We start from the raw sequence: 20,302 nt of genomic DNA on the forward strand, positions 1-20,302 counted from the left end.
AGATTCTGTATCTCTCACTCTTTCTGCCCCTCCCCTGCTTGCACTCTATCTCTCTCTCTCTCTCAAAAATAAATAAACATTATAAATAAAATAAAATAAAATTTATTTTGCGATAGAGAGAGTGACTAGAGGAGGGGCGCAGAGAGAGGGAGAAAGAGAGAATCCCAAGCAGGCTCCACACTGTCAGTGCAGAGCCTGATGTGGGGCTCAAACTCATGAACCATGAGATCATGACCTGAGCCGAAGTCAGATGCTTAACTGACTTAGCCACCCAGGTGCCCCGCTCCATGTCTTTTCATGGCTTGATAGCTCATTCTTTTTAGCACCAGATAATATTCTATTGTCTTGATGTACCACAGTCTATTTATCCACTCACTGAAGGACATCTTAATCTGCTTTTTTAAAATTGAACATTCTATTGTCATCATTTTAAAAATATAATTTATTGTCAAATTGGCTTACATACAACACCCAGTGCTCATCCCCACAGGTGCCCTCCTCAATGCCCATCACCCATTTTCCCCTCTCTCCCAACCCCCCATCCACCCTCAGTTTGTTCTCTGTATTTAAGAGTCTCTTGTGGTTTCCTTCCCTCCCTCTCTGTTTGTAACTATTTTCCCCCCTTCCCTTTCCGGATGGTCTTCCATTAAGTTTCTCAAGATCCACATATGAATGAAAACATATGATATCTGTCTTTCTCTGATTGACTTATTTCACTTAGCATAACACCCTCCAGTTCCATCCACGTTGCTGCAAATGGCATGATTCCATTCTTTCTCATTGCCAAGTAGTATTTCATTGTATATATAAACCACATCTTCTTTATCCATTCACCAGTTGATAGACATTTAGACTCTTTCCATAATTTGGCTATTGTTGAAAGTGCTGCTATAAACATTGGGGTACATGTGCCCTTATGCATAATTTTCCATGCCATTAAAGATACTTCAAAACATGATTTTTCAATGGTTGTATAATATAGAATAATTTTAGCTGTGCCATGGTTTGATCACTGTTCCTTTTCTTGGGCCCTTATGAATGTGATTTTTCTTTGGGGACTGCTTCAGTGGTACACACATGATGGCTTTTCTGTACATGTATGACATTTGGAAACCCAGCTCTCAGAGGCAGGCTTGGGTGGTGTGGCCCAAGGTGTGACTTATTCTGCAAGATAATAAGTGAGATACTGACTCAGCCCTAAACACACAAACTCACATCACAAGAATGTCATTCCCTTGTGAGTTATTTTTAGTCCCGCTGTGAAGAAGAAAGCCTCCATCTGATGTAGCCTGGGAATGAGAGGGGCTACAGGACTTTCAGCACTAAAATCAGAAGTCCCAGGAAATTCAGAACAAGTTGTTCACCCTGGCTTGAACTGTCTGTGCCTTCAACATCTTTCAGACCCTGGCTTGTCTCCCTTCTTGGCCAAAATGAGAGCAAGCCTTGAGCCTGGAGCCTTTGTCAGGCAATAGCTAGTATTTAATAAGTGTTTTCATTTATTTGTATAACTCCTCTCACCTTGTGGTATAAGCCGTACTGCTTTTTCCATTTATGGTAGAGTTATAAAGTTTGCTTATTGGATAAAAGTAATAACAAGGGTAGCTAACACTTATTGAGTACTTACTGTGTGCTAGGTGCTGTTCTAAGGTTTTATTGGCAGTACCTCATTTAGTCCACATAGCAACCCCCTGAAGTAGTTACTGTGATTATCTCTGTTATGTAGATCAGGAAACTGAGGCACAGAGAGGGCCAGGAACTTGTCCAACAACACAAAGCCAGTAAATGGCATCCTCACCAACACTTGTTGTTTCTTGTGCTTTTTTTTTTCTTTCAGGTTTTAAAACAAGCTCTAGCCAATTTTATTAAAGAAAACTTTTATTTGATTCACTTTTCACCAGTCTGTTCTGCCATGCTTCGAATGATATCAGAATCACCTGGATCAATAATAGTCAGTGTGCACACTCTGTAGTATTTCCCAAGCTGTGCCCAATTCAATAGTATTGCCACTGTAGTGATGGACACCAGTTTTGGCCAACATGGCATAGTATTCTATTTCAGATTTCCTCAAGGCTGGGCAGTTGTTGGCGAGGATGACCAGTTTCACTTTGCCATGTCGGATCATTTCCAGAGTCTGCTTGTACCCCAACACATACTTCCCACTTTTCATAATGAGTTGGAGCCTAGAGCTGTTGGGCTCCAGCGACTTTTTCATCTTCTTTGCGGCCACCATCTTCCTGCCTTAGGTGCAGGACGGACCCAACCAAAAGCAACCTCCAAGATGGCCGGGAGAGAGAAAGGCTCTTGTGCTTTTGATTTTAGCCATTCTGACAGGTGTGAGATGATATCTCATTGTGGTTTTGATTTGCATTTCCCTCTTGATAAGTGATGTTGAGCATCTTTTCATGTCTGTTCCTCATCTGTATGTCTTCTTTGGAGAATGTCTGTTCATGTCTTCTGCTAACTTTTTAATTGGATTATTTGGGGTTTTTTTGGTGTTGAGTTGTATAATTTCTTTATAGATTTTGGATACTAACTCTTTATTGGATATGTCATTTGCAAATATCTTCTCCCATTTGGTAGTTGTCTTGTAGTTTTGTTGATTGTTTCCTTCAGTGTTCACAAGCTTTTTATTTTGATATAGTCCCAATAGTTTATTTTTGCTTTCATTTCCCTTGCCTCAGGAGACATATCTAGAAAAATACTGCTACAGCCAATGTCAGAGAAATTATTGCCTGTGCTCTCTTCAGGTTTCACATTTTGGTCTTTAATCCATTTTGAGTTTATCTTTGTGTATGGTGTTAAAAAGTGGTCCAGTTTCATTCTCTTGCATCTGAGTGTCCAGTTTTCCCAACACCATTTGTTGAAGACACTGCCTTTTCCCCATTGCATATTCTTGCCTCCTTTGTTGGAAATTAATTGACAAGCAGGCTTTGTAAAGCCTACTTACCCCAGCCCTCTGGAGTGCCCTCTAGTGGAGGCAGGCCCCCTTAAATCATAAAGCAAGGAAATGCAGAGCAGAATGCGTGTCCCCTACAGGGAGAACATTCCCAAGAGAAAGGAAAGAGGAAAGGGCTAAGCCAGTCAGGTTGACCATTGTCAGAACCCACCATCTGACAGCCATTCCCCTGGAGGGTGAGGCAAACTATAAGAGACTTTTCTTTTTTTCAGAGTTTTTCCGCCATATGTCTCAAGGCTATATATATATTTTTTCACTCACACACCCTCTGAGATTTTATTTTTTAATTATTTTTTAAAATATGAAATTTATTGGCAAATTTGTTTCCATACAACAGCCAGTGCTCATCCTAACAGGTGCCCTCCTCAATGCCCATCACCCACTTTCCCCGCCCTCCCACGCCCCATCAACCCTCAGTTTATTCTCAGTTTTTAAGAGTCTCATGGTTTGCTGCCTTCCTTCTCTGTAACTTTTTCCCCCTTCCCCTCCCCCATGGTCTTCTGTTAAGTTTCTCAGTATCCACATAAGAGTGAAAACATATGGTATCTGTCTTTCTCTGTATGACTTACTTCACTTAGCGTAACATTCTCCAGTTCCATCCACATTGCTACAAGAGGCCCTATTTCATTCTTTCTCATTGCCAAGTAGTATTCCATTGTATATATAAACCACAACTTCTTTATCCATTTATCAGTTGATGGACATTTAGGCTCTTTCCATAATTTGGCTATTGTTGAAAGTGCTGCTATAAACATTGGGGTACAAGTGTCCCTATGCATCAGTACTCCTGTATCCCTTGGGTAAATTCCTAGCAGTGCTATTGCTGGGTCATAGGGTAGGTCTATTTTTAATTTTTTGAGGAACCTCCACACTGTTTTCCAGAGCGGCTGCACCAGTTTGCATTCCCACCATCAGTGCAAGAGGGTTCCCGTTTCTCCACATCCTCTCCAGCATCTAAAGTCTCCTGATTTGTTCATTTTAGCCATTCTGACTGGCATGAGGTGGTATCTCAGTGTGGTTTTGATTTGTATTTCCCTGATGAGGAGTGACGTTGAGCATCTTTTCATGTGCCTGTTGGCTATCTGGATGTCTTCTTTAGAAAAGTGTCTGTTCATGTCTTCTTCCCATTTCTTCACTGGATTATTTGTTTTTCGGGTGTGGAGTTTGGTGAGTTCTTTACAGATATTGGATACTAGACCTTTGTCCGATATGTCATTTACAAATATATTTTCCCATTCCGTCGGTTGCCTTTTAGTTTTGTTGATTGTTTCCTTTGCAGTGCAGAAGCTTTTTATCTTGATGAGGTCCCAATAGTTCATTTTTGCTTTTAATTCCCTTGCCTTTGGAGATGTGTCAAGTAAGAAATTGCTGTGGCTGAGGTCAGAGAGGTTTTTTTCCTGCTTTCTCCTGTAGGGTTTTGATGGTTTCCTGTCTGACATTCAGGTCCTTCATCCATTTTGAGTTTATTTTTGTGAATGGTGTAAGAAAGTGGTCTAGTTTCATTCTTCTGCATGTTGCTGTCCAGTTCTCCCAGCACCATTTGTTAAAGAGACTGTCTTTTTTCCATTGGATATTCTTTCCTGCTTTGTCAAAGATTAGTTTGCCATACATTTTGAGGTCCAATTCTGGAGTCTCTATTCTATTCCATTGGTCTATGTGTCTGTTTTTGTGCCAATACCATGCTGTCTTGAAGATTACAGCTTTGTAGTAGAGGCTAAAGTCTGGGATTGTGATGCCTCCTGCTTTGGTTTTCTCCTTCAACTGAGGGTTGATGGGAAGGGGATGGGGGAGAGGGGAAAATAGATGATGGGCATTAAGGAGGGCACTTGTTGGGACGAGCACTGGGTGTTGTATGTAAGCAATGAACCATGGGAATCTGCTCCCATGGGAATCTGCTCCCAAAGCCAAGAGCACACTGTATACACTGTATGTTAGCTAATGTGACAATAAGTTATATTAAAAAAAAAAAGATAGCCATTCCCCTGGGGGCGGGGGGGAGTCGGGAGTCTTACATTCTGTGGCTCCTCCCACACCAATGAAACAATCATGTAGGAGAAGAAGCATGATGCCCCTAATGGTGCCTCAGTGAGGGCTGACCCAAGCCCTGTTGCAAAGCTGGCCTCTGAGGTGATGTACACCAGCAGATGTGCCACACCCTAGTGACAGGTAGGGAGCTTTCAGGCTGCAGAGGCTGCCATGTAGTACCAGGAGGTGAGCACCCCTAGCTCCTCTCTCTCCTGCCTGATGGAACTTCACCCTTTCTCTTCCTGACATGCTTAGTGGGCACCTGTTTGAGGAGCAGTCCTTCTGTGGACAAGACAAGCATCCAACTAGTATCTGGTGTGAATTTTTTTTCATGCAAGTTCCATTTAGGCAGCTCCAGTCAAGGAGCAAATGGCCTCCTAACTACCTCTTCCTCTGGAATCCTTCATGTAGATAGACAATGAAAGGAGGGGATGGGAACTACCATTGTTTGAGCATGCTGTTTGTGCCAGGTGTTTTATATATATAATATGTTGTTAAACTCAGACCATAGCCATCTAAGGGAGATATTTGTGAGCAACTGACACAGTCCACTTACTCAAAACAACTAATATTAACTAGTAAGTAAAGAAAGGGGACTCAAATAAAAAACTATCAGACGCCTAATCTGTGGCAACTTCCATCTGTCTGTGGCACATATACCCAGGCCATAGAGGAGAGTGAGAATGTCCATCCTCTGTGCCTGCCTCTGTAGTTTGAGCCTAGGGGGTCCTGGCACTGCTTCTCGGAACAAAAATGCCCTGAGCTTTGGGGCAGGATGCTGGACAGATCTACTCTGTATCTCTGTCTTCTTTCAATATGTGACAATCTTTATCATGTTTCATAACCTTGTCTATGAACAAGCCCTTTCCTCTGGTAGGAAAATACAGTACAAGTCTAGAATCTCTATCATAAGAAATGCCATGTTGTACACTGTGAGTCTTGAGACATTCTCTGACTCACCAAGTCTTGTGCCCTAAAAGGTCATAGATCCTGCCATAGTCACCCAGTCTGCCTCAGAGGCAGCATGGAGTAGTGGTTGAGACCCCAGCTTCTAAAGTCAAATGACCTGAACCAAGTCTCAGCCTTGCAACTTATTGCGTGACCTTGGGCAAAATGATCTAACCTCTGCTGCCTTACTTTCCTGACATATAAAATAGGCTGGTCATGATGTGTCTTGTTCAAAGAATTGTTATGAAGATGAAATGGATTAGTGTATTTAAAGAACTTATTTGTGTATAAGTATTCAACAAATAATAACTATTATTCAAGCCCAGGTTAACATCGAGCACATGGGACTCCTCTATTTTGTGGCTCCAAATTGTCAGGTTTTTCAAAGGGCTGTCTCATCGTGATATTTTCAACCTGGGCTTGATTCACTGGTAGAAAGAATATAATGTCTTTCTGGGCTTCTCACCTAAGACGTCTTTCCTGTTTCCCAGCTGTGGTCCAACTAGTCCCTAATGTAGGTTGGAAGGTAGTGGTGATGAGGTTAAGTGTTGTTAGGAGGAACCTAGATGGATGAATGCCAAGAGAACTCCCTAAAAAGCATCATCTTGGGGGATGTTCCAAGGTCCTAGCCCTATCCCTAAGCCTGGTCAGTGGCCTGGAGTTGATTGTTCACATGGAGACTGACTCATGATAATCAAACTCATAAGAGACTGAAGTATATAATTCTGAATGTCTGTGTGCTAATGTATGGTGGGAAATAATCCTTTCCAGTGACCAAAATGCCTGGAAGATGAAAATTTTTCTCAGAAGGTAGAACGTTCTGAGGGGGTGTTTCACCTAGGCTAGAGCCTGATAGTAATTTCTGCCTACAACAGAGAGACTTCCCCAGAGCACAAGAGGGGTCTCTCCCCTGGAAGCCTTAAATCAGCCTTTGTCTTTGGAGTCCCGTTTTATTCTGGAGAAAGATGGGGTTTGCTGGAAGGTAGTTCAGAGAATCAAAGGAAAAAGTAGACAGGCAGGTATTGGGAAGGCAATCCCCAGGGCAGTGCTGGGGACATGACAGCAGGAACTTACCTTTTTTTTTTTTTTTTTTTTTTTTTTCTAGAGCAGAGGTCTTCTCTAGGGCAAAGGTTTTTTGATGGTTCATCTCATCAGTTAAAAAAATTGTTTTAGTATGCACCTCCAATTTATGTGCATTTCTTTAAGTCATATTCATGAGCTACATTAATAAGCCAGTTATTTTATAAAACACATAAAAATAAAAATTTTGAAGGGTTGAGAAAGATGAAATAATATATGAAAATCATGCTTTATTTTTTTTAAACAGTGCCACTGGCTTTTTTCTCTTTCCTTAAGAGTATTCCTTACTGAGAGAGCTCATTATGTTTTAAAATCTCAGCTCTTTGGATAACCCCTCACTTTAATGACTGTCATGGTAAATGAGATACTGTAACAATCAGTCTTCTGGCAAGGAACCAAATCCAACTCAACTGGCTCAAGAGACTTTAACAGAAGAACTACTTACAAAAGATGGTTCCCAGGCACCCCAGAATGAGCAACAGCAGGAGGCTGTTACTAGCCCTAGCTGGAAGGGGCAGGAGAAAGAAATAGTGAGACCATAATCCAGTGACATGGGGATCCAGGGAAGAAGGTCCCTCCAGAATGAGCTGTAGTTAAGAAGGGATACATTCATGCCAGAGATGTAGTGCTGCAGCAAGTGGGAACAGAGAAGAAAATCCCCCAACCTCTTTCTCCTCCCACCTCCTCCTGGACCATTGGCCAATCTCAGGAAACAAGCATGGGAGCCCAAGTGATACATCTGGTAGATGTCATCTGGGAACATGGGCACAGAATAGATCAGGGGGAAGGCAGGGAGAGAGGGAGAGCAGGAAGAGGATAACGAGCTCAAATAGCTGATGTAGAAGAAGGGCATCTTTACTTACTGAATTGTAAGTAAAATTTTCAGTTTGATTCACCAGTTTGCAAAAAATGTTTGAGAGTTGCTTGTGGTGTTTGTAGTATCTTAGTAGTATCTTCATTCCACATTTTTTTTTTTTTTGCAGGAGACTTTTATTTTGTTTTGTTTTATTTTATTTTATTTTATTTTATTTTATTTTATTTTATTTTTAGGAGACTTTTAAGCCACTTGCCCATTTTATGATGGTTGGTTTGGTTAAACCTAGATAAATATATTTCACTAATCCACTTACTTGGGCACATACAAACTGTGTCATACTTCACTACAGCAAATGAATACATGATGGTGCTGTTATGTCAATCCCTTAGCATTGTAGAATTTCCCCTGTTCCTTCAGGACATCTCACAAACTGGATGTGACAGTGGCCTTTCAACATAGAGACTGAATGAAGGCCCCATTGTCAATCTGCTTATATAATACAAAGAAAGTAGAACTTAATAACAGTTTCCAGTTGTCTTCCCATGTTCCCCTGGATCATCTTGCGTATTCCATGGGCACTCATTCCTCACTCTGAAGACCACTGCTCTAGGGCAGAGCCCTGGCTCAACCAGGGTCCAGGGACTCTTAGTCTCTGTCCAAAGTCTTGGGAGAGAGAACATGATGGGCCCATTGTGGGTCAGTATTAATCAGCTGAGGACAGGCAATAGGATCATGGGGAGCCATTCCTTATATACAGGGGTCCTTCCTAAAGAAGGGCAAATTGCTGAAAGCAGAAGTCTTTCCAAAGGATGTTGTTCTCTGTAAACTCATAATCATCCTCCTGTTCTGTCATCTGGAGATCCCGGTCAAGCCTCCTCACCCTTCAGCCACATTTACAGACAATTTCTTGAGTCACTTCCTTAGATAACTAATCATATCCCTTGCATGTGGGTTTTCCACGTGGTTGTATTGGAAGGTAGCTTTATTTCTTTGTTGTTGTCACCATGTACAGACAATTTCAACAGGTCTGAGGATCACAGGGCCTTACACTGATAGAAGCAGATGGTTTTTCAGCCCAGCAGAGAAAGAGCGGTGTGGGGATGGACCTCAAGGATCTGGCAAATTAGACCCAGAAACACTTGGCAAGTTGTCCCTGTCTCATGACTCTTACAGTCTATAAGAAGTTGCTCAGATGAAGTAAGCCTGCTTTTTAGAGTCCTGGAGGGGAAGATTCCACTCGCTGAAATCTTCAGGAGCCTTCTTGTTTTGCTTGACAATAACAGGAGTGATAATAGTGTACTTCTTATCATTACCACAACAGCTATCATTTGTTGAACACCAGCTATATACCATGTTAAGTGCTTTACATATATTATCATATTTTTGATAGGTGAGATAGGTAAAAATATTATCTTTCTTTTGCTGATTATCTTTCTTTTGCTTGAAGCTCAAGGTTTTCTGAGGTTCATTAGTTAACTCAGGAAAGAGGCAAGGTCAAGGCTTGATTGCCCTTGGTTCAAAGTGCATGCAGCCTATCAGCAGACAGAATCTCACACTTGAAGCTCTCAGGCTAGGAGGAGGTAGTGGCTGGGCTGGTAAGACTTTTTTTTAAAGTTGATTTATTTATTTTAGAGAGAGAGAGATTGTGAGCAGGGTTGGGGCAGAGAGAGAGAGAGAGTGAGGGGAGAGAGAGAATCCCAAGCAGGCTCCACAACACCAGCACAGAGCCTGATGCAGGGCTTGAACTTATGAATTGTGAGATCATGACCTAAGCCGAAATCAAGATTCAGATGCTTACCCAACTGAGCCACCCAGGTGCCCCAAGGCTGGTAAGACTGTTAAAAAGGTTAGGTCTTCATGGATTTATAGAGAGGTATTAAGGTAAGCTAGAACCATGGCAAGTTTGTAGCAGGTTATTGGTGGATATTGAGTGAGTCAATGAATGAACAGACACTCCTAGGTTTGAAGATAGAGTGTATCTTCCAATATCCATCCCTGGTGCTGAAATGAAGCCAACATTATAAGTAGGGGTCCCAGGTTCTAGGCTTGGCTCTGCTTCCAAATCATTTTGTGTCCTTGAGCAAATCACTTCTGCCTTCTGAGGCCTTAGTTTCCTCATCTGTGCACTGTTCATGCCCAAGGCCCAGTGATTCACCCCAATGGTCATATGACTGAGGTCCTCCTGGAGTATTGACATTGTCAGTTGCTGCATATGTGATAAAGAGGATTGCAGGTATGTTAGAAGAATCAGCTATTATCCATTGTCTAAAAGCCCACACAGTGCCTTTCTGGGCAGTCAGAACTGGCACTGGGTCCAGAGTAAAGTGGAAGGGTGTGTATATGAGAAAACATTTACTGCTGAAGGGAATGCCTATTCTTTCTCTTTCCTGTTAACAAGGCATTTGACTCATGCTTTGGACATTTGCTGTTCAGATCAGAGATGTGTTGTGTTTGTCACTAACAAAAGCAGCCTCTGGAGCCTGGTTCCTCTTCCCTCACACTACAGGGTCAGCTGCTTTAAGTCCTTGGGCTCTGGGAGCAGATGGATGTGAACAATGGAATGGGGTCCTAGGCAAAAAAGACTGGAAGTCCCTTGGAAGACATTTGGGACACCAGAATTTGGGGACCTCCAGGAGGCCCTGCATACCTCTTCAGAGCTTCCTAGGTGGGAGAGATCTGGAGAACCTGAGGAGACCCCCTAAAATGATTTGAGCAGCTAGCTACCCTCTGCAAAGCATGTTCTCTGATTGTATCTCATGTGATCCTCCCGGACGACCACATAGCCATATACTCTGTATAACCTCGCATGGATTCTCTGGATTTCATGGTTTTATGCATTATATGTAGCCTAACACCACCTCCTGTGCCCCTGCCCTGTCCCAAAGCCACATTGGATATTTGTGGGCCTTAGGCACTTTTGTCTCCATGGGTCCCTTCTTCTTTAAGAAATTTATTTTATAACTGTTGATATAAATACATTAATGTTATCTATCAGGACATTTTTTTGGCCTGAAAGTTTACTTTTTTTCCCTTCTGATTTTAAAAGAAATTAAAACATTTTCATGGGCACTATGCATGGTTCCCACCATACTTAGTGAATAAGCCAGCCCTGCCCCATCACCTTGCTTTTCAGAGTACAGTCTAGGACCAACAACGTCAGTATCACCTGGGAGCTTGTTGGAAATGCAGACTCCTGAGTGTGGCCTCAAACCTACTGAGTCAGTATCTGCACCTTAATGAGACCTCTAGGTGATTTGTGTGCACATTATAGTCTGAGACATGCCACCTGGCACACTGTTCATGGTAGTACTGGGAGTATCTGAATCACAGGTCATGATACTTCAAATTACAGAAAAAAGTTTAATAACAGAAAACCCCATATGGAAGCTGTATCTAGCATTAAATGGCTGTATAAACGCCAAGAATTCCTGGATGGTCCTGTCTGCCAACCACAACTGGAGAAATGACACTTAGGGTGAGGGGGCACATATGTTGCTGAATTGGTTCTTTCAGCCTTCCTATGAAACACAGAGCCATCTCAATGGAGGAAGAGTGGGATGCAGGAGGCATGGCTCTCAGTGCCTCAACCCAGAGGTGACATACAATCTCTTGGCCAGAATTAGTGGCTGGGCCCCAACCAACAGCAAGAGAGGCTGGGAATGAAGAGGAACACAGGAATACTCAGAGAATGCTAACCATCTCTGCCAGAGGCTGGGGACTGGTGAGGCCTGATGCTCCCAGAGGTGAGAAATTAAAACACTATAATGCAGTCAACCAGGCAACCAGAGACTCCCGAGCTTGTAGAGCCCGAGAGAAGCTGGGAGAATTAACTCAGCGGGCAAATAGGTCTTGCTTCTCCAAAAAGGGGAGGGGAACACAACTGGGCAACAGAGGAGCACAGTTTTGGCAGCCAGGGTCATCCAGGAACGCTTGGCATCCACACACCCACTTATATATTCCACATGGGATTTTCTGTTATAGAACTTCTTGCCAGAAGATAGAGGTGGGTATCCCAACTTGCATTAGACTTAGCTCAGCAAGGTGTACATTCAAAGGCACTGAGATTTGGGGCCTGTTGCAGAAGCTACTGTTAATTATCCTAATTCACTACCCAAGCACCTTTGTCATAGGTACCCTCTCCCATTTCCTCAAAAGGGGAACATACTTACCACCTGTCACTGGTGCTGTCCTGCTATCCAGCCCCTCTGCCTGCTTAGTGCTCTAACTCCACCCTTCTCTGTGAAGAAGGCCCTGGATTAGAGCCTTGTTATGTTCTATGTTATAGGGGAGGAAACTCAAGATCCCACTGGAAAATGAGGAATTTGGGTGTAAAATCTGGGTCTTCTGAATCTTATGTGCCTGTCTGTAAGGGGCTGGCCTTCCCAGCCATCAAGGTTAAGAAGGGCTACTCCTACGGAACCTTGGCTGGCTTTTATGGGGCTTCCTGCCGTCTTGGTTAAGAGGTTTTATAAACTGAGAGGATGCTGTTGGCCTATGGGCAGAGAGTGCCATGTGCAGACTGCTAGTTCTGAGGGAATATGTGAGGAATCCCTTTTTGCAAGGCTTGTGAAGGACTGACAATGCCAACTAACAGTGAGCACTGACTATGTGCCAAATATTGTTCTAAGAAGTTTACCTGTATTATATAATCTACATAGTTATCACCATCTGTGTTTCACATATGGGTAAACTGAGGCAGGGACAGATGGAGTAATTTGCCCAATGTCACCCAGCTACTGTGCAGCAGGGCTGGGAAATGATCCCAGGCAGCCTGGCTCCAGAGTCCATGTGCACAACCGCTCTGCTTCTCACCTCTGGCTCCCCACCAGCCTGAGAGGGCCTGGGGCATCTGTGATTAGGCTTTGAGGAAAACACATTGAGATACTCCTTGAGAAAACATTCATGGTCAAATAAGTTTGGGAAACATTCTATACTTTCTTTCTTTCTTTTTTTAATTTTTAAGTTTATTTATTTATTTATTTATTTATTTATTTATTTATTTATTTATTTTGAGAGAGAGAGTACAAGCAGGAGAGGGTCAGAGAGAAGGAAAGACAGAATCCCAAGTCAGCTCCATATCATCAGCACAGAGCCCAATGTGGGGCTTGAACTCATGAACCATGAGATCATGACCTGAACTGAGATCAAGAGTCGGATGCCCAACAAATGGCACCGCCCAGGTGCCCCTGTACTTCCCTCTTGAAGATTTATCCTGCATATTGGCTTCCTAAAGGCTGAGAAGCCCTACAGTACAGAAATCTGTCCAATGCTGATGTTCCCAAATGTACTTAAACACAGAAACCTTTATTTTCACAGCTACTAACAAAATCACCCAGAAAAAGGGTTGCAGAGAATACTCTTTGGAAACAGCTAGCAAGAGACATTCTTGCTTGAGTGCACACAAGGTGGGTCATGTGGCATCTAGAAAGCCCTTGCTGCTTGTAGAACTGCCAGGGCAGGCTCTAAGTGGGCCAGATCAGCCCAAAAAGCTTCTCCCTGGGAGGCAGACAGTGTCTAGAGTGGGTACAGGATGGGCTCTGCTAGTTTCTAGTCCTGCTTGGCCACCCTTGAGATGTCCCTATGGACAAGTCACAGCACCACACTGAGCTTCACTTTCCTTATCTGAAAAATAACATTTGCCTCCTTCTGCAGTCAAGGGATTGAGTGAGCAAATATACCTAAAGTATCAGACACATAGTATGCCTTTGATGAATGGTGATTGTTCCATTCTTGCCTTGTTCCTTATAGTCTTCTAGTCCTGTTTGGACATAGGACACTAGGATGGGAAGTTCCAAGGAGCAGGCTGGAGGTCATTGTGCCTTTGTTTTATGCTCCAAAGAGGTCAGGTGACTCTAGTCCAAGAGACAGCTTCATCCTGAGTAGGGGAGGAGATGCTCTCGGGTGGAACAACCTTTTGAGAACTGAGGTTGAGCTTATGGGACATGCTCAGAGTTAGTGTCATATCAACATCAAAAGGGAGCATTAACTCAGGATTCCAGAAGACTCTTGAACACCCAGAAAAGGCAAAAGTTGATCTCCTTGGTATAGGCAAAAATGTTTAAATATAATTATAAATGAAGTGCCATCTGGCAGAGTGTAGCAGAAATCTGTGCCAGCATTGATTGGTCACCTAGCAAGGGGCATTTATAAACAATGGTGGATCTGAGAATAAATTTAGAAGGTGATTATTTTTTAAAAAGACCTTGGACAGAGAGGCTGATAGAGAGAGAGCCACTGTGGTGGTACACAAAGGGCACTGGAGTGGGAGTCAGTTTTATCTGGGACCCTAATGGTTGTGACCTTGTCAAGTCCCTTCACCCCACTGAATCTCAGCCTTCTCATCTGAAAAACAGACATAATAGAATCTACTTTGTAGTGATGTTGTGAGGAACAAACTAAACAGTGGATTTGAAATAGTTAGACAATAGGAAACTGTAAATAGTAAGAGGTTGATATTAAAGACTAGGAATGCCCTGTAAGGATTGCCATCAGGAGACAGCAATCAAGATGAAATAGCTCCCTTATAAAAAGCTGATGGACTCTTCCAAGATGAAGTCAGCCAAGCAGATCCAGGATGTAGATGAAGGCTGGAGATGGGAAGTGTAGGAGGCTTCCTGGTAAACATAGAGTTCCCCTATGACCCATCCATTGCACTCCTAGGTATATACTCCAGAAAACTGAAAACAGGTGTTCAAATAAAACTTGTACAAAAATGTTCATAGCGGCACTATTCACAATGGTCAAAAAGTGGCAATGACCCAAATGTCCATCAACTGATGAATATGCATGAACAACATGAGAGATATCCTTGCCATGGAATATTATTCAGTCATAAGAAGGAATGAAGTACTGATATGTTCTACAACATAAATTAATCTTGTAAACATTATGCTACGTGAAAGACTCAAAAGACCACATATTGTATGATTCCATTTATATGCAGTGTCCAGAACAAGCAAATCCATGGAGACAAAAGGCAAACTAGCGATTTCCAGGGCCTGGGTGGATGCAGAGTCGGGGGGGGGGGGGGGGGGGGGGCGGAGGCATGGGAAGCAGCTGCTTGATGGCTATGATGTTTCCTTTTGGGGTGAAGAAAACATTCTGGAGCTAGATAGTGGTAATAGGTGTACAACAATGTGAATGTATTTAATGCCACTGAATTGTACACTTTAAGATGCTTAAAATTATAAATTTTATGTTATGTATATTTTACCACAATTAAAAAAGTTTCCTGGTGAAGAGGAAATGTGATTCAAACATTAGGATCCTTTCTCCTAGAGTAGAGTGAAGGAGAGGGTGGAGGATTCAGAGTTTGTGAGGCGGGAGCTGGGGTCTTGTGTCAATAGATTCACCAAGGGCCTATGGTAGACAAACCTTGTGTGAGGGCCCCAGGGAGATCCAGAATCAACTACAACATGCCCCCTGCTCTCAAGATGTATATACATTATTCTTAAGTAAGGACAGGCTGACAGGTAGTATATATAACAAGGGAGTAAATTCAGGGGAGTGAGACATTAATTCTGCCTTGGCCATATATGAAGACTTCTTGGAAAAGAAGATAATTGAGTAGGTGGGATTTTGGCAGGTAGGTAAGAAGTGGAAGGTTTTCTGGGGAAAGGCACAGGGTCAGAGAGTAGGGAAGCATTGCAGAGCAGGGGATGGGGTTGATGTAAATCAGGCATAGTATGCACAGAACCATTGGAGATGGTTGTGAGAGGTAAGCTCGAAAGGAATTAGGGTGCTAAGAAAGTAGATCTTAAAAGTTCTCATTGCAAGAAAAAAAATTTTGTAACTACATATGGTGACGGATATTAGCTAGAACTATAGTAGAGACCTTTTTTGCAATATATACAAATATTGAATCATTATGTTGCACACCTGAAATTAATTTAATGTTATATGTCAATTACACCTCAGTTAAAAAAGAAACACAAGAGGAATTGGGGTCAGGTTGTGGAGGGTTTTGAAGGTAGAGCTGAGGAAGCCAGGACTTGCTCTCCAGACACTGGCGAGTCAAGGAGTCCTGTAAGCTGAGGGGTAACATGACTAAGCCCGTGCAGAGAATGATCAGTGTGATGGAAGAAGAACTGAAGGTAAAGAGACTGAGGATGGGGATATGAGCCCTGGCAAAGTCTCTACGAATCAAGAAAGGCCCCTCCAGACCAATGGCAGTGGGAAAGGGGAAGGGTAAGCCAAATCCAGTGAGTTTTGCATTAGCCAAGATTCTTGTCTGCATGGAACAGAAACTTATTCAGATTAGATTAGGCAATAGCCAGGATTTTCTGGGGTACATAACTGACAGGTCTAGGGCAGGTTCAGATGCAGTTGGATGCATGGGGCTCATCCCCTCTACTTCTCAATTGTCCTTGATATTGGAGCTCTTCTCAGGTGGCCTCTGCCTCATGATGGCAACCTGGCACTTACAGTTCCCAGCTTATATCTTATCCTCTCAGAAACCCCAGCGGCAAGAACTCTCCCAATTGTTCCAATGAAAGTCACTGAGATGACTTTACTGATCAGTCAGGGTCATGTGTCCATCCCTTGATCACCAGGGCTAGGGTCATGGGGTGTTCTGATTGGCCAGGCCTGTGTTACAGCCCCACTCCCATAGTGGAGTCAGCTATCCCCACCCCAAGCACAGGCACGATGAAGATGCTGCTGCTGTTACCAGAAGAAGGGGGACTGGGCCACCAAATGGGCCCAAACTGCGGATGTCTCTCCAAGGCACTGATTCTGCACCAAGGCATTTACACATCTCATTTCATCCTGTCAACAATCCCGAGATAGAAGTGATTATGTCCATTTTACAGGGGAGGAAACTGTGGCATAGCCCACCTTGTCCCCCCTTCCCCCCTATGAACACTTTTTCTGTTCTGTGCTGCATGGGCATCTCTTAGAGAGGTAAAGTGGGACCACTCAAGAGTCAGCACAAGGGTCACAGCCAAGAACATGAGAGCAAAAGTGCATGATCTATAAGCGGAGAAACACTCAAACTGCATTTCAGTCTCAAAATGCAGTGGTTATAGATCTTAACCTTTTAATTGTTAGGAGACTGGAGGTCAGTCTCCGTGATGTGGGAGAGATGCTCATGCCCTGTGTCGCTCTTGTCCCATGGGCAAGGATCAGGGAATCAGGGTTGATCGGGAGTGGGGGGCTGGTGTGTGTTTGTGTGTGACTCTCCAGACATGGATATAACCTGGTGGTCACTTATTGCAGACACTGTACAGGGAACAGAATTACTTTCCCTGTTGAGCTGAGATTCCCTCTCATGCTGTCAGCATGTCATACCGTCAGCAGTAGAGGAGCCACAACACAGGGGAAATAGGCAACACATGATGTCTTTATTGGGCCAGGTCTGGATGGGATGGAAGCAGAATAGAACAGAATGTGTTTTGGGAACTTTCCAGCTGAAAGCCCAGAGGAGTAGGGCTGGTGTGCTTGTAATAGTCACATTCCTCTCTGTTTCCGAAGCCAGTCCTTCCTGATAAAGGAGAAAGGGTAGGGGGAATCTCCAAACTGAGGGATGAATCCTTTCCTTGAGCCTCATTTTAGAGAGACTTCAGAGTGAGAATAAAAGATGTCATTCCCATTTGTGCCCATCCTTGTAAAAACATAACATATATTTGAATTTGAAATGCCTCAGGTGAGACATGGTGCACCCTGCAAAACTGATTTGACTTTTGGGAATGTTGCGTGTGTTGAGTGTGGTGCAGTGTGAATGTGTGTATGCATGTGTGCACACGTGCATGCATGCAGCCTGTGTACTTCCAGAGCACCTTGAACTACAGCATCCCAGCTCTCACTACCCATGCTTATCGTTGCCTGATTACTGCTGTGCTTCTAATTGCTGAGCTCAGTGGCTCAGTCTGCCTGGTTTACTACTGAATACAGAGTTTGGCTTCCTAGGTCCTCAGTAAATTTTGCTAAATGGAAGAATGGATGACTGATCTGCACATGCATTTGGTTAATTTCTCCTTCTTTTTGAGTATAGTTTTGCCTCTGTGTCTCTTATGTGTCTGTCTCTCTGAGCTCACATCCCTTGTCCCTGCATCTCTATCTCTCTTAGTCTTTCTGTTGTCCCCCTCCTTCATTTCTCTCCAAATGGCCCCATCCTAGAGACATACACCCAGATACCATCTCTTTTCCTCAACCCATTTTCTTAAATTACATACATTTGGGAATTTTAGATATGGAAGAAAACTTGGAAATCGTGTGGCTTAATTTCCACCTTTTTTGTTTCAGGAAGCTGTATCCAGAAAGATTGCTATGTAGTAAGGGCCAAAGGTAGTTTCCTTATTGTTTTTTTTTTTTTTTTTTGCAGAAAGTTTTATTTTTAAACAGTCTTATTAAGATATAGTTCACATACAATATCATACAATTAACCTACTTAAAATGTATAATTCAGTGATTGTTAGCACATTCAGAGAACTGTGCTGCCATCCAGAAAATTTTCATTATGTAAAAAGAAACCCTATACCTATTAATCATCATTCCCAATTTCTCCCATCCTTCCAGCCCTAAGCAACCATTAATCTACTTTCTGTCTCTACAGATTTCTCTATCTATTCTTGACATTTCATATAAAGGCAATCATGCAATCAAACAATATATTGTGTTTTGTGACTGGCTTCTTTCACTTAGCATAAAGTTTTCAAGTTTTATCCATATTTTAGCATGTGTCAGTACTTTATTCCTTTTATGGCTGAATAATATTCCACTGCATTAATATACCACATTTTATTCATCTGTTAATTAGTTGGACATTTCATTTGTTTTCACTTTTTGACTATGGATCTATGTTTAACATTATGAGAACTGCCAGTGTATTTTACAAAGTGGCTGTATGATTTTACATTTCCACCAGCAATGCATAAGGATCCCAAGTTTTCCACATCCTTACCAATATTTGTTCTTATCTGTCTTTTTTATTGTATCCATTTTAATGGGTGTGAAGTGGTATCTCATTGTTGTTTTTGATTTATACTTCCCTTATGGCTAGTGATATTGGGCATCTTTTCATATATTTATTGGGCATTTGTATATCTTCTTTGGAGAAATGTCTATTTGATTCTTTTGGCCATTTAAAAAGTATCTGTCTTTTTAAGAGTTCTTTATATATTCTGGATTCAAGTCTCTTATTAGATATATCATTTGTAAATATTTTATTATATTCTATGGGTTGTATTTTAACTTCTCAATGGTATTTTTCACTGTGCAAAAGTTTTTAATTTTGGTGAAGTTCAATTTATTTCGTTTTTCTTTTGTTCCCTGTGCTTTTGGTATTGTATCTAAGAAGGTATTGCCTAACTCAAGAACACAAAGATTTACTCCTATGTTTTCATCTAAGAGCTTTACAGTTTTACCTTTTCCATTTAGGCATCTGATCCATTTTGAGCTAATTTTTGTGTATGGTATAAGGGAGGTGTCCAATTTTATTCTTTTGAATGTGGATATCCAGTTGTTCCAGAACTATTTGTTGAGGACTATTCTTTACCCATTGAATTATCATGGTACCCTTGTTGAAATCAACTGACTATAAATGTAAGGATTTACTTACGAACTCTCAATTTTCTTCCATTAATCTGTATGTTTATCCTTGTATAGTATCGAGTGTCACACTGTCGTACTGTAATTTTATATATTAGCTTTTGAAATTGAAAGATGTGAATTATTCTTTTTTTCCTTCTTTTTTCAAGATTGTCTTGGTTATTCTTAGTCCATTGCATTTCCATATGAAATTGAGGATCTGTTTGTCAATTTTTGCAAAAAAAAAAAAAAAGGCAGCTAGGATTTTAAAGGGTATTGTGTTGAATCTGTACATCAATTTGGGGAATATTTCTGCCTTAACAATATTAAGTCTTCTGACCCATGAACATGGGATGGTGTTCCATCTATTGAGGACTTCTTTAATTTCCTTCAACAATGTTTTGTCGTTTTCAGAGTATATGTTTTTAATTTCTTTTGTTGAATGCGTCCCTAAGTATATTAAGCTTTTTGATGTTATTATTATGTTTCTTTAATTTCATTTTCAAATTGTTCATTGCTGGTGTATAGAAATATAGTTGGTTTTTATATACCAATCTTGTATTCTGCAACTTTGTTGCATGCATTTATTAGTTCAAATAGATTCTTAGTACTAAGTGATACACTAAACAGAAATAATATACGCATAATTGGTATCCCAGAGGAGGAAGAGAGAGAGAAAGGTGCTGAAGGGGTACTTGAAGAAATAATAGCTGAGAACTTCCCTGAAGTGGGGAAGGAAAAAGGCATTGAAATCCAAGAGGCACAGAGAACTCCCTTCAGACGTAACTTGAATCGATCTTCTGCATGACATATCATAGTGAAACTGGCAAAATACAAGGATAAAGAGAAAATTCTGAAAGCAGCAAGGGGTAAACGTGCCCTCACATATAAAGGGAGACCTATAAGACTCGTGACTGATCTCTCTTTTGAAACTTGGCAGGCCAGAAAGA

The 20,302-nt window shown here is 41.9% G+C and overlaps 1 protein-coding gene, 1 long non-coding RNA gene and 1 pseudogene across 3 annotated transcripts in view; 1 reads left to right on the top strand and 2 right to left on the bottom strand.

Moving 5' to 3' along the window:
- Nucleotides 1-20,302, bottom strand: part of LOC121018225 (uncharacterized) — a 190,622-nt gene that overhangs the window by 20,859 nt on the left and 149,461 nt on the right. The gene's annotated exons all lie outside the window — the stretch shown is intronic.
- Nucleotides 1-20,302, top strand: part of IRAG1 (inositol 1,4,5-triphosphate receptor associated 1) — a 125,298-nt gene that overhangs the window by 4,718 nt on the left and 100,278 nt on the right. The window lies entirely within an intron of this gene.
- LOC121018224 (60S ribosomal protein L30-like) lies at nucleotides 1,836-2,312 on the bottom strand (annotated as a pseudogene).

The sequence above is a fragment of the Herpailurus yagouaroundi genome, unplaced genomic scaffold, assembly GCF_014898765.1.
Source record: "Herpailurus yagouaroundi ecotype Mexico unplaced genomic scaffold, PumYag 218, whole genome shotgun sequence".
Lineage (NCBI taxonomy): Eukaryota > Metazoa > Chordata > Mammalia > Carnivora > Felidae > Herpailurus > Herpailurus yagouaroundi.